This window comes from Periplaneta americana, chromosome 12 (assembly GCF_040183065.1).
Source record: "Periplaneta americana isolate PAMFEO1 chromosome 12, P.americana_PAMFEO1_priV1, whole genome shotgun sequence".
Classification (NCBI taxonomy): Eukaryota; Metazoa; Arthropoda; class Insecta; order Blattodea; family Blattidae; genus Periplaneta; species Periplaneta americana.
This window is the reverse complement of record NC_091128.1, coordinates 163755669-163765989: the sequence shown is the minus strand read 5'-3', so window position 1 is coordinate 163765989 and position 10321 is coordinate 163755669. Positions and strand designations below refer to the sequence as shown.

The 10321-nt window shown below is 33.2% G+C and overlaps 1 non-coding gene across 1 annotated transcript; it reads left to right on the top strand.

Annotated features, from left to right (window-relative positions):
• The first annotated feature begins 4548 nt into the window (after positions 1-4548).
• Positions 4549-4620, top strand: TRNAY-AUA (transfer RNA tyrosine (anticodon AUA)). Its single transcript has one exon. It is a non-coding gene; the product is annotated as a tRNA-Tyr (tRNA).
• Positions 4621-10321: the final 5701 nt, after the last annotated feature.

Sequence of the window (10321 nt, the reverse complement as noted above, 5' to 3'; positions counted from 1 at the left end):
CCTTTTCGGCACAACACTACCAATCACAAACACATTACCATCTTCCTCCCCCACCAACAATGACACCCAGCTAGAAAAAGCTGGAAAAATGCACTTCAGCAAATGAATCGCCCTGAGTTCAGTGATGCATCACTTTAGAAACTCCATCTAAATTTCTTGCATTAATAACGTTTATAGAAAGTACATTATTCCACTCATCTCCATTATTCAAGGTTCCCTTGATACTTACCGATATAATGAACAAGTTGGAGCTGGAGAACTCAGAACTGAAAAGCAAGTTTAATGCTTGTAAATACAGGGTAGGTTATAGTTAAACTTATTCACAACCATTTTCTCCGGTTAAAAAGCCCAATTTATTTTACAATTAACAAAGAATATAGGACTCTGTACATTTTGTATTGATACAGAATTTATGCTATATACATGATGCAGTACAAAATTACAGAAAATAAATACATTCATTCTAAGAACACATGGATGGAGTTGGACCACACGCTATTATGTTTTGGCACATAGACCACCTTACAAGCCCAAACTATCAAAACTCCAGAACAAATCAGTGAGATCAAGACATGTCACAAAGGCTGTGGGTGTCTAATTCAAAACAGAGAGCAACACTTAATAGTATTAACATCTGATTTGCCTATCTCTGGACCGAACAAGGATCTGACGAACAGCAAGAATAAGTAGATTCAAGGAGAAACACTACCTCAGTAGAGAACTGACTCAAAAGAACACTTCATACCCATACCCAAATGCAAAAATGCATTTTCTATCAGTGAATTAGAAGGATACACTATGTTTTCTTGTATATTTAGTAAAAAACTAAGTTTCTTAATACAGTGGATGTATTAGTATTTAATAAAGCCACCTCGGATTAACAGTGGTACATCACAGCGCATTTAATACAGTAATAATGTTTATAGCAGAGAAAAAAACATAGTTGAAATCTCGTACTGTACTATTGTTATTTAAAATGAGCAACGTGAAATTCCTTTATAAATAACGATATCTTCAGAAAACACTCAATCTGTAAATTATGTAACATAGAAGAAGAAAAGGTCCCTTATGGTGTCTTGAAATGCAAAGCCTTGGGTCAGAGAAGATATGCCGTATTTTCTAGAATATAAGACTCCAACACAAGTATTTTTTCAAAAACTGCTGGCCAAGAATTCAAAAGCCATTTGATTCATATTAATTTGAGAAAGATTCGGGAATCGAACCCAGAACTTCTCAGCTCTGCGTGCTGGATTCATTTGGAGTTTACAGCCATGGCTCAAGAAATATTTTCCTCACATCTGAATACCTTATTGTGTATTTTTGTTTAGTATTCAATACGATCAAATATTTTAGAAAATTTAATATTGAAGGTACCGAAGAAAAATATATATTTATTGAAGGAATAGGTATGTTGTAGGTCATGCAGATATTTAATTAATTGTATATTTTATCATGTAAATGTTTTACAGTTCTAAAAAAAATTCTGCAAATTTGGTATTATTTTACAGGTAATTATTAGCTATTTTAATATTCTGAATAGTGTTTTATAAAGTGTAATGTGTGTATATTAAGCATGAAAAGTTTTGTTCATTTAGGGTCGAATTCATAGTCGTCACTTATAAAATGAGGAAACACTTAAGTAATGAGCATTTCCTTAGCACTTATTTCAGATCGTATTGCAGAGACGCTACTCATTCATATACTCTTAGCATTCCCTTGACATCGAAAGAAATATGGCAACATGGCTAGACGTGAGCGCTTTCCTACATTCAATTGTTTTCCAGCGCCTTCAAATTGTTAAATCGGCATTATTGTCATACACAAATACAGAAGTAAATATTATAGAGCTAAAAATTATACAAGATGTCCAGAAAGCATTTTACAGAAAAGAAAGAAGTGAGTTAAGATAACTAGTTATGAAATATGGAGATATCGTCGAAAGTAAAAAAAATTGATAATTGTTATCTCCAAAAGAAGAAACTGACATGGAACAAAATTGCAGTTGAGTTTAATGCAAACCCCGGAAATATTCCTGTAAGTAAATCATTTTAATTTATTTTTCAGTTATTTTTATGCTAAACGAAGTGGAAATGACATAATTACGCAAATTTTAACAGCTTATTCCTTGGATAGAATACAAACAAAAATGCAAATGACACTTTGTTGGGACGTGAATACTTTTCGAAAAAAAAAAAATGCCACTTAAATCTACCTGAAATGCTGCTGTATCATAAAATCTCAAAGCAACCAGTACTTTCAGGAGTGGCGAAATCGGTAAGCCTCATGGTTGTATTGTGAATTGAAAAGAGAGACATCAGAATATCCACAACAGTGTTCTTGTCGAAATGGTATCTCCTCTTAAATTGTTGATCATTATACATCTCTAAATGGTTTTCCATATCTCTGATATATCTTTTGCTTACCGAAACTCATTTTCATTTTAATTACAGAACTCGATAAATTATATTAAATCATAATCATCATCTATTGTATACCGAATCAGCTGATTACAAGGCATATGAGGAAACACTTGAGTAAGCTGACAAGCTGCCTGATTTGAATAAGTGTTCACTTCAGTGGGATTTATGAATTGGAAATTATTATAAGCAACTGCTTAAGGGTTTCCTTACGATGAGTGCTGACTATGAATTCGGCCCTTAGCTTTTATAGTAACCGAGATATAAAAAAAAAATGAATTTCAGAAGTGAAGTATTTAGGCATTACAATCCACCAACACTTACGATGGAATAAACCTATTACATGTTTATGCAATAGATTACGTAAAACAATTTATATCTTTGTTATACTTCGGTCATATTTACCAATTAATATTTTACGTCTCATTTATTTAGCTCTATTTCAATCCATTCTCCAGTATGGAATTTTAGGGTGGGGAAATGCTTGTAATTCTAATCTCACTCCACTAATACTTATTCAGAAAAGAATCATTAAAATATGCCTTAATAAACCAATTGATTACTCATCCGAGCTTTTGTTTACTGATTTTAATGTTTTGAAAATTAAACAGATTTATTATATTGCCTTATTAATCTTCATACATAAAAATCGTAATAAACTTAAATTGTATCATCATAAATATGGAACTAAAAGATCCGATTTTATACAGCTAGAGAAACCAAAGTGTTTCACAAGCACAGCTCTTAGCCATGGTACCTAATTTGGTCCAAGGTTATATAATAAAATAATTGAAAAAAACCCAAATTTGGACAATTTTATTATCACAAATTCCAAAAATAGCGTTAGGAATTTAATTTTTAAAGAACATATATATATTGCTTTAATATGTATATGTATTTGTATGATTTAAATTGTTAAAATTGAGATTGCTTTTTAAAGTTAAATTATTCCTGTATTTTTTTTTCTTGACCCAGTATGTGTCAAATAATTATCTTTGTTTGTGTTTATCTTTGTGTTTAGATATCTCCCTGAGCACAAGTTTTTACTAATTCAGGGAAGAACTAAGACTGTATTTTTGTTCATGTTATTTTACTAACAATAAACAATAAACTAAATTTCTGAAGGCCAATGATGTATCCCCCACCTTAAATTGGAAGAACTCTTGTGTCTCACAGTGTGGTATTCCTTAAACCACGGCGAACTGCAAAGAACCAACTAACGGAATTATTATTCTGGAAATTTTCTTAAATTTATATTTTTTTACAATTTCTTTTCTGTTATTTTATTACAATTATAGCAAAAAATTAAAATGTTGTATTCTATATGACACTTCATCAATTTAAGGGTTAAAAACCTGAAGAACTTTTTTATTGGTAATGTTCCACTTCGTTAAGCATCTTCAAGTTGTTTCTAAGAATGCATTCACTTAATATATCCAGTCATTCATGCCTGACTTAAACAGTGTAATGCTGACAGCATGGAGCTTACAGTACAGTCTGTGGGCAAGAGAGTGAGCTGTATAACAATTGTTTGCATGTTGAGTGGTTTCTTGATCCGTTGTGTGTGTCTTGTTAGTAGTATTCTTTACTGTTCATGATTTGGACAATCCAGAAGAATGTGCAGAATTGTTCCTTCACTTGCATTACAGTTATTACAAATTAGAGACGTTTAACACATTAAATATTTGCAGGTACTATATATTATTTTAATGTACCGAAGTACATATATGATATTTCCATGCAGATATTCTGCGTCACCATATGATGAAAGAGTAATGGAACGGAGAAAAATTCTCTACGGCACCGGGATTTGAACCCGGGTTTTCAGCTCTACATGCTGATGCTTTATCCACTAAGCCACACCGGATATCTACATGGAAATATCATATATGTACTTCGGTACATTAAAATAATATATGTGATATGCGTAAATCACTTCGTGATTAAGACGGCGCTTATTCAGTCGGATCCCGGCCAACTAGTCACTCATAACGAGTGCACCTCAGCACATGTCTGGACTTCGGTCCTACGTTCATAGACATCTATTACGTAGTGCAGAGGGCTGCCACTAGAGGGAACCCAAGAGGTGGACCTTAAACTGAGACGATTCTGTCCGACACCGGGATGGGTATCCGGTGTGGCTTAGTGGATAAAGCATCAGCACATAGAGCTGAAAACCCGGGTTCAAATCCCGGTGCCGGAGAGAATTTTTCTCCGTTCCATTACTCTTTCATCGTTTGCAGGTACTGCTTCGTAACTATGTCCAGTTCTAAATCTAGAGCAAAGGTCTGTAGAAGTCATGGTTGATTCGGATAAAGTTCTAAGTCATTAGGCCTTTCAGAATTTGAATCAGATTTCCGCCAGTTTTGCAAGAGATCCATTTGTCTATCCAAATTTTGAAGATTCAAATACATAGTGGACATCGTGGCTCTAGATTTGAGATGAGTCAGACCCAACCATCTGAGGTCAACAAAGAGAAACAACAAATTTATGAGCCTACTATTCCGTATTTTCGTGAAAAATATCATATGGAAGGCACCTGGGAAGTACATGGTTTAATGATCGGAGCGAGGGGCACCATCCCACGATCAACTGTAAACACTATCAAAACATTTGGAATCCATGACATCATTCCAAAAATAATTACTTCTAGCATTAAAGGGTCTGTGGCGATTCTGAAAAATAATTTATACGGAATATCATAATCCCCCCCCTTTCTATCCGTTAGTGTGTGATTGTTACAATATATGTACAAATTTATTATTTCTTAAATTTAAGCTCCAAGTTCACATTTCAATTTGACTCATCTATTTACTGTAATCATTATTAATCTTATATGTGTATTATTCTGTGTTTTTGGTAACCCAGGATGCCTGGGCAGACTATTTCTTGGAAATAAATTATATATATATATATATATATATATATATATATATATGCTAATGTCAGTGGAGTTTAGTCTCTGAAATTTACAAGTCAGCTTCACTCGATTCATTCTCTGTGAGATCAGAGTTACTCGAGATCACTTTAATAACATGTTCCTCATTCATTTTAAATCCTATTTTGTCAATACAAATTATATAAATTGTGGAGTCTTACATACTGGAAAACACGGCAACTTTCTAAAAAATAATCCAGAAGGAAAACTCCCAATCAAGAACTCTGCAAAAAGAGATGTAATGTATTTACATAAGAAAATGCTAGTAGGAGAATTTTAGCTAACATCTCACGGAAAACTCATCAAAGACCAGTATTACGCATTTTTCGTATTCAGGGTGTCTACCGAAAATGTGAAACAAAAATTAGTTATTTTTTTAGTTACCACTACTTTATAATTACTTGTAAGCACGATGCTAAAACAATCATATTTCAGTTATCTTATTATCTTCATTTCAATGAAATTCAACTGTTTCAGCTCCAGCTTAGCCGGTTTCTTTACTGTTGAGCTGCTTCTTCGAAACAATAAACATAATTTCGTTATGCAAATCTGGCTTTCAGGTATAAGCTCCCTGTCAAGCAGACTTGAATAATTTCAAGGGAAAAATTGTTCCGGAGCTGGGTATCAATCCCGGGACCCTTTGCTTAGCGCACGAATGCTCTACCGACTGAGCTACCCAGGAACTATAATTATTCATAATTTCGTTAGTTACCTATAATCATTCGAGTTTCTTAAATTCGTTACTTTCGTTACCAATTGCTTAAATTAATTACCTTTTGGATACTTTCGTTATCGGTAGACATCCTAGTCCTTTCACTTAAAACATCAATTGTTGGTAGTGGACTTGTGACAGATATTCATGTTGGCAACCTAACTGTCATTAAACGAAACATATTTTCAAATACAGTTCACAATAAAATGTTCTGGAAAGCTACACTAACGGACATTCAAATAGTGTTAACAATAAGTATCTATTTTCTAGTAAAAATGTTGACATATTAAATTTGCTAATACTAATTTAAAACAAGAAATTGAATTAAGAGGCCATAAGGTAAGTGAGTTTATCAGTGATTCGTGTATCTCCCATTAAAGGCACTATTGATCAACGAACTGGGGTCATGTGGTAGAGAGATTACAATGATTGTACTCAGCATTAATTTAACACACAAAACATGACACAAACATGTTTCATCTACCTCACCGGATAACTTCCCAAGGTGAGATACCTATCCGAAGTGGATTTTTATCCATGAATTCTACCATACACACAATTTAAAAAAAAATAAACACAGAGATAGTGACATAGTACAAAAACAGGTACACAAGTATGTACAAATGGGTCTCTGAACATTTTTGGGACATAAATATGAGAATAAAATAATTTGTGACATAATTCATCTAGAATGTTTACATTCAGAAACTTGGAATACCATTTCTGTTTGGATCAAGGTATCAGTAGTTTAATTTAGAACTAATACACTCTGGTTAGTATCTATGCGAGCTCCAAACCAGTTGGCCACTTGTCTCAACCTATGGTACAGTATCCCACAAAACAGACTCACACGAGTTCGAAGAAAAGATAAAAACAGCTCCTAAAACACTAGAACACATACGGGATGGAAGGGCTCGTGTCTAATCTATTGTGATCCTTGCAATATCTATTTTGAAAGTCTGGCCACTGCACAAAAAAAAAAAAAGCCAATAAAATAGAGTACTCCACTTGCTGCATATTCTCAGGGTTAAATTTGTAGTAGATTCTGCAAGATTTTTGATTGGTTCATTTGACTTGAGCATGTTTTCTCTGAATACTAGTTCAGTCTATTTTCAATGCAGAACACTTTACAATTAAATCACTGAATCTTCTCAACAAGTTTCAGCTTAAGGACAGCCATTTTCAGTTTGTGCCCGTTGAAAATATAGGTTGATGAATAATGTTATGCACAGGACATCGTGAACCAGTGAGATTTTCAATCGATATGTTTTCAGTCTTGTCTGTCAGAGGTCTCCACAATCGTTACGATGATAACATCTGTTGTAGAATGTTTAGAGAGTAATGGTTTGTCTTCATAAACATTAATTGAACTGCATGGGACAAACAGCTAGTCTTCCACATTCAATGGAAGCCACACCGAGCATTTTTTTTTTCATCCAAAAGCCATTGCAAAGCCAGAGGAAGCTTACTACGTGAAATTCATATAGAAAACAAAAAGTGCACAAAACTTCATGAAACAGGAACTCTGGTAATTAGGAATGGATTAGTAACAGGTCAGCTCAGTTGTAAAATACAGATATAAAAAAAAAAAAGTGAAGGAACTTTCTCTAGGGAATTCCTAAAGCTCCTTGTACACAATCAAATGTTTCTTCCAATTCAATACTTTACAAGAAAGCTTGTCAAAGACTGATAAAAAAGATCTGTCAAAGACTGTTTCATATTGCTGAAGATTTGACAAGATTAAAAAAAAAAAACATGTTTCGCAAAACGTATTATGTGTCTTTCTCGTGTTAAATTTACATTACCTCGTTAACATGTTTCAGCCTGTTAACGAGGTAATGTAAATTTAAGACGAGAAAGACACATAATACGTTTTCTGAAGTGATATAGTGTTACAAGTTGTGTAATCAAGATGTATTAAAAAAAAACATGTGTTTGAAGTTGCTATAACCTACCATATACTATTACAATATAGATATGTAAATCTTTTGGAGAATAACTAGGCTGTACAAAACAATATTGTATTACTTAACTGTATGGTACCCTAAAACGAAGAATATTACGATTGCAGATTGTTTTAAAACGAAATATTTATGATTAATAGCATATTTGCCTAGGATATAGGTTAGAATCTCCATTAAAAATTACATTGGTATTTAACTCTAGATATCTGTCTCGCAATTTTCCCAAATGCATTATTTTTCTTCACTTTGCTGTGGTATTCCACAGAACCCAGGTCGTGGGTTTAATTCATATAATTGACTTAAGGGGACACTCAACTATATTTTGGAACTTTTTTCCTATTTGACCAATCTTTTTCAAATTTGGAGAAAAAGTTTAATATATACATGGAAAGTAACATGCAAAATCTCAGCTCATTAGATCCAATACTTTTCAAAATAAAAAATTATTTCAATTTTTAATCAATCATTAATTGAAATATCACTTTTAATTATCATTTTTTTTATTTTTTGGCTTTGTGACTTCTCAATGAATAGGGGAAGAATTCTGCGTATTGATTTAGTTCTGTCACGTAAATTAGTGTAGAAATTTAATTTTTCATTTCTATGACACTTTTTCTCCAATTTTTAAGTTGAGTGTCCCCTTAACTTGCAAACATCTTTTCTCCTGGCACCATAATATTTTCGAATCCCACTAGTCAATTCCTTCAAAGAATTGTCAAGTATTTGATGAGTTTAAAACATGTTATCTACTTTCAAGATGATCGAAGGCTTTTAAAGTCTTGGCAAGTCTTGAAAAGTCTTGTTAAATGGCGAAAATTTGATTCTGTACAAAGTGAAACGATGTCTTTCAAGGCCATGGCCAGGTTGGAATAATATTTGATAATACGGGTGTTGCATCTATACTGTAAAGTAAAAACTTCCTTTTGCTCTCTAAGAAATATGTGAATATTATAATTAAATATTTATATAACATATTCTGGTTCCAGATGTTGGCCCCTCGTCACCATTATACAACTTCTGATTGAATTACCAGGTATATTACAAAAATCTTTACAAACACCATGGAACTTTAGAAAAATATATCCCTGGCTAACACCTCTCTCTCCATTGGCATTCAACTCCTAGTAGCTGTGGCAGTAACAGATGTCAGGCAGGTATTAGTAGATTGGAAGACCAAATGCATAGCCTATACTAACTTATATGCACAGTTGTGCAGTCATATTCTGAAATTGAGGCAAAATCTTTAACAACGAATTTTAATTTGTGATGCAATCATCAAGTGATCTTTATATACTGTTTTCGCTGTAAGAAAAATCCTAATGTAAACATAAGCACGTTGCTGTCATACCCATGACTGGCTGCCAGTCGAAACACTCACATGACGCAGGAAAAAAATAGTTCGTATTTGGAAACCATAATCTTTTATTATTTGAAAATAAAAAATTCAATAATTCTTGCTGTTAATTACGATGAAACATTTAACTTCACTCATATGTAAAACCCTATGTAAAAGAAAAGCTACTTTTATATTTTGTTATATACTATGAACGCGGATGAATACCAACAGTAATACTGAGGTAGTCTGTTCTTGTACACTGGCGTCACTTGAGCTCGTAATTGTTCACGTAAGCACGTGGTACTGAAGTATGGCTTCTGTATCCTCAACTGTCCATTGTGAAGACATGAGAATTAAAAATAATTTAATTGCAGAAATTGTAAAGTAAATGTTTCCTAAGCAAACGAATGCATAGTAGTGAGGTTAGGCCTACTTAACGAGTAACGGGAAATGTTTAACATGAAACAGAATGTTCAACAGTAGGCGGGAACACGTACTGAGAATCTATGGCGCCAAACAGCGGCCAATGAAGCCTCACTTCAGTCACGTGGTATTGTTTGCATTAGGATTTTTCTTACAGTGAAAAGATTATAGAAGAAATACAGCAGAATATTCTACAGGAAGTCCCAGATTCTTTACTTCCTGATAAAACAGCAATGCACCAATTAATTACTGCATTTCAAGCAGCTGGATGTATGCAAGATAAAAATAAACCTAAATGAGGAGAAATTAAGACAAAACTGGTACCGGTAATCAATGAGAGGAAATTTAAAAAAAAATTCATTACGCAGAATAGCCCAAGAGGTAGAAGAGTTGGAAAATTCTGAGCCATAAAACTGCTTAAAATTAAAGAAATCTTTAAAATGTCCTTTAAACAAGTCCACTTGACTTCCAGGAATATATATTAAAGATATGATGGCTCATTCACAATGAAAATTAAACATAAACGTAACA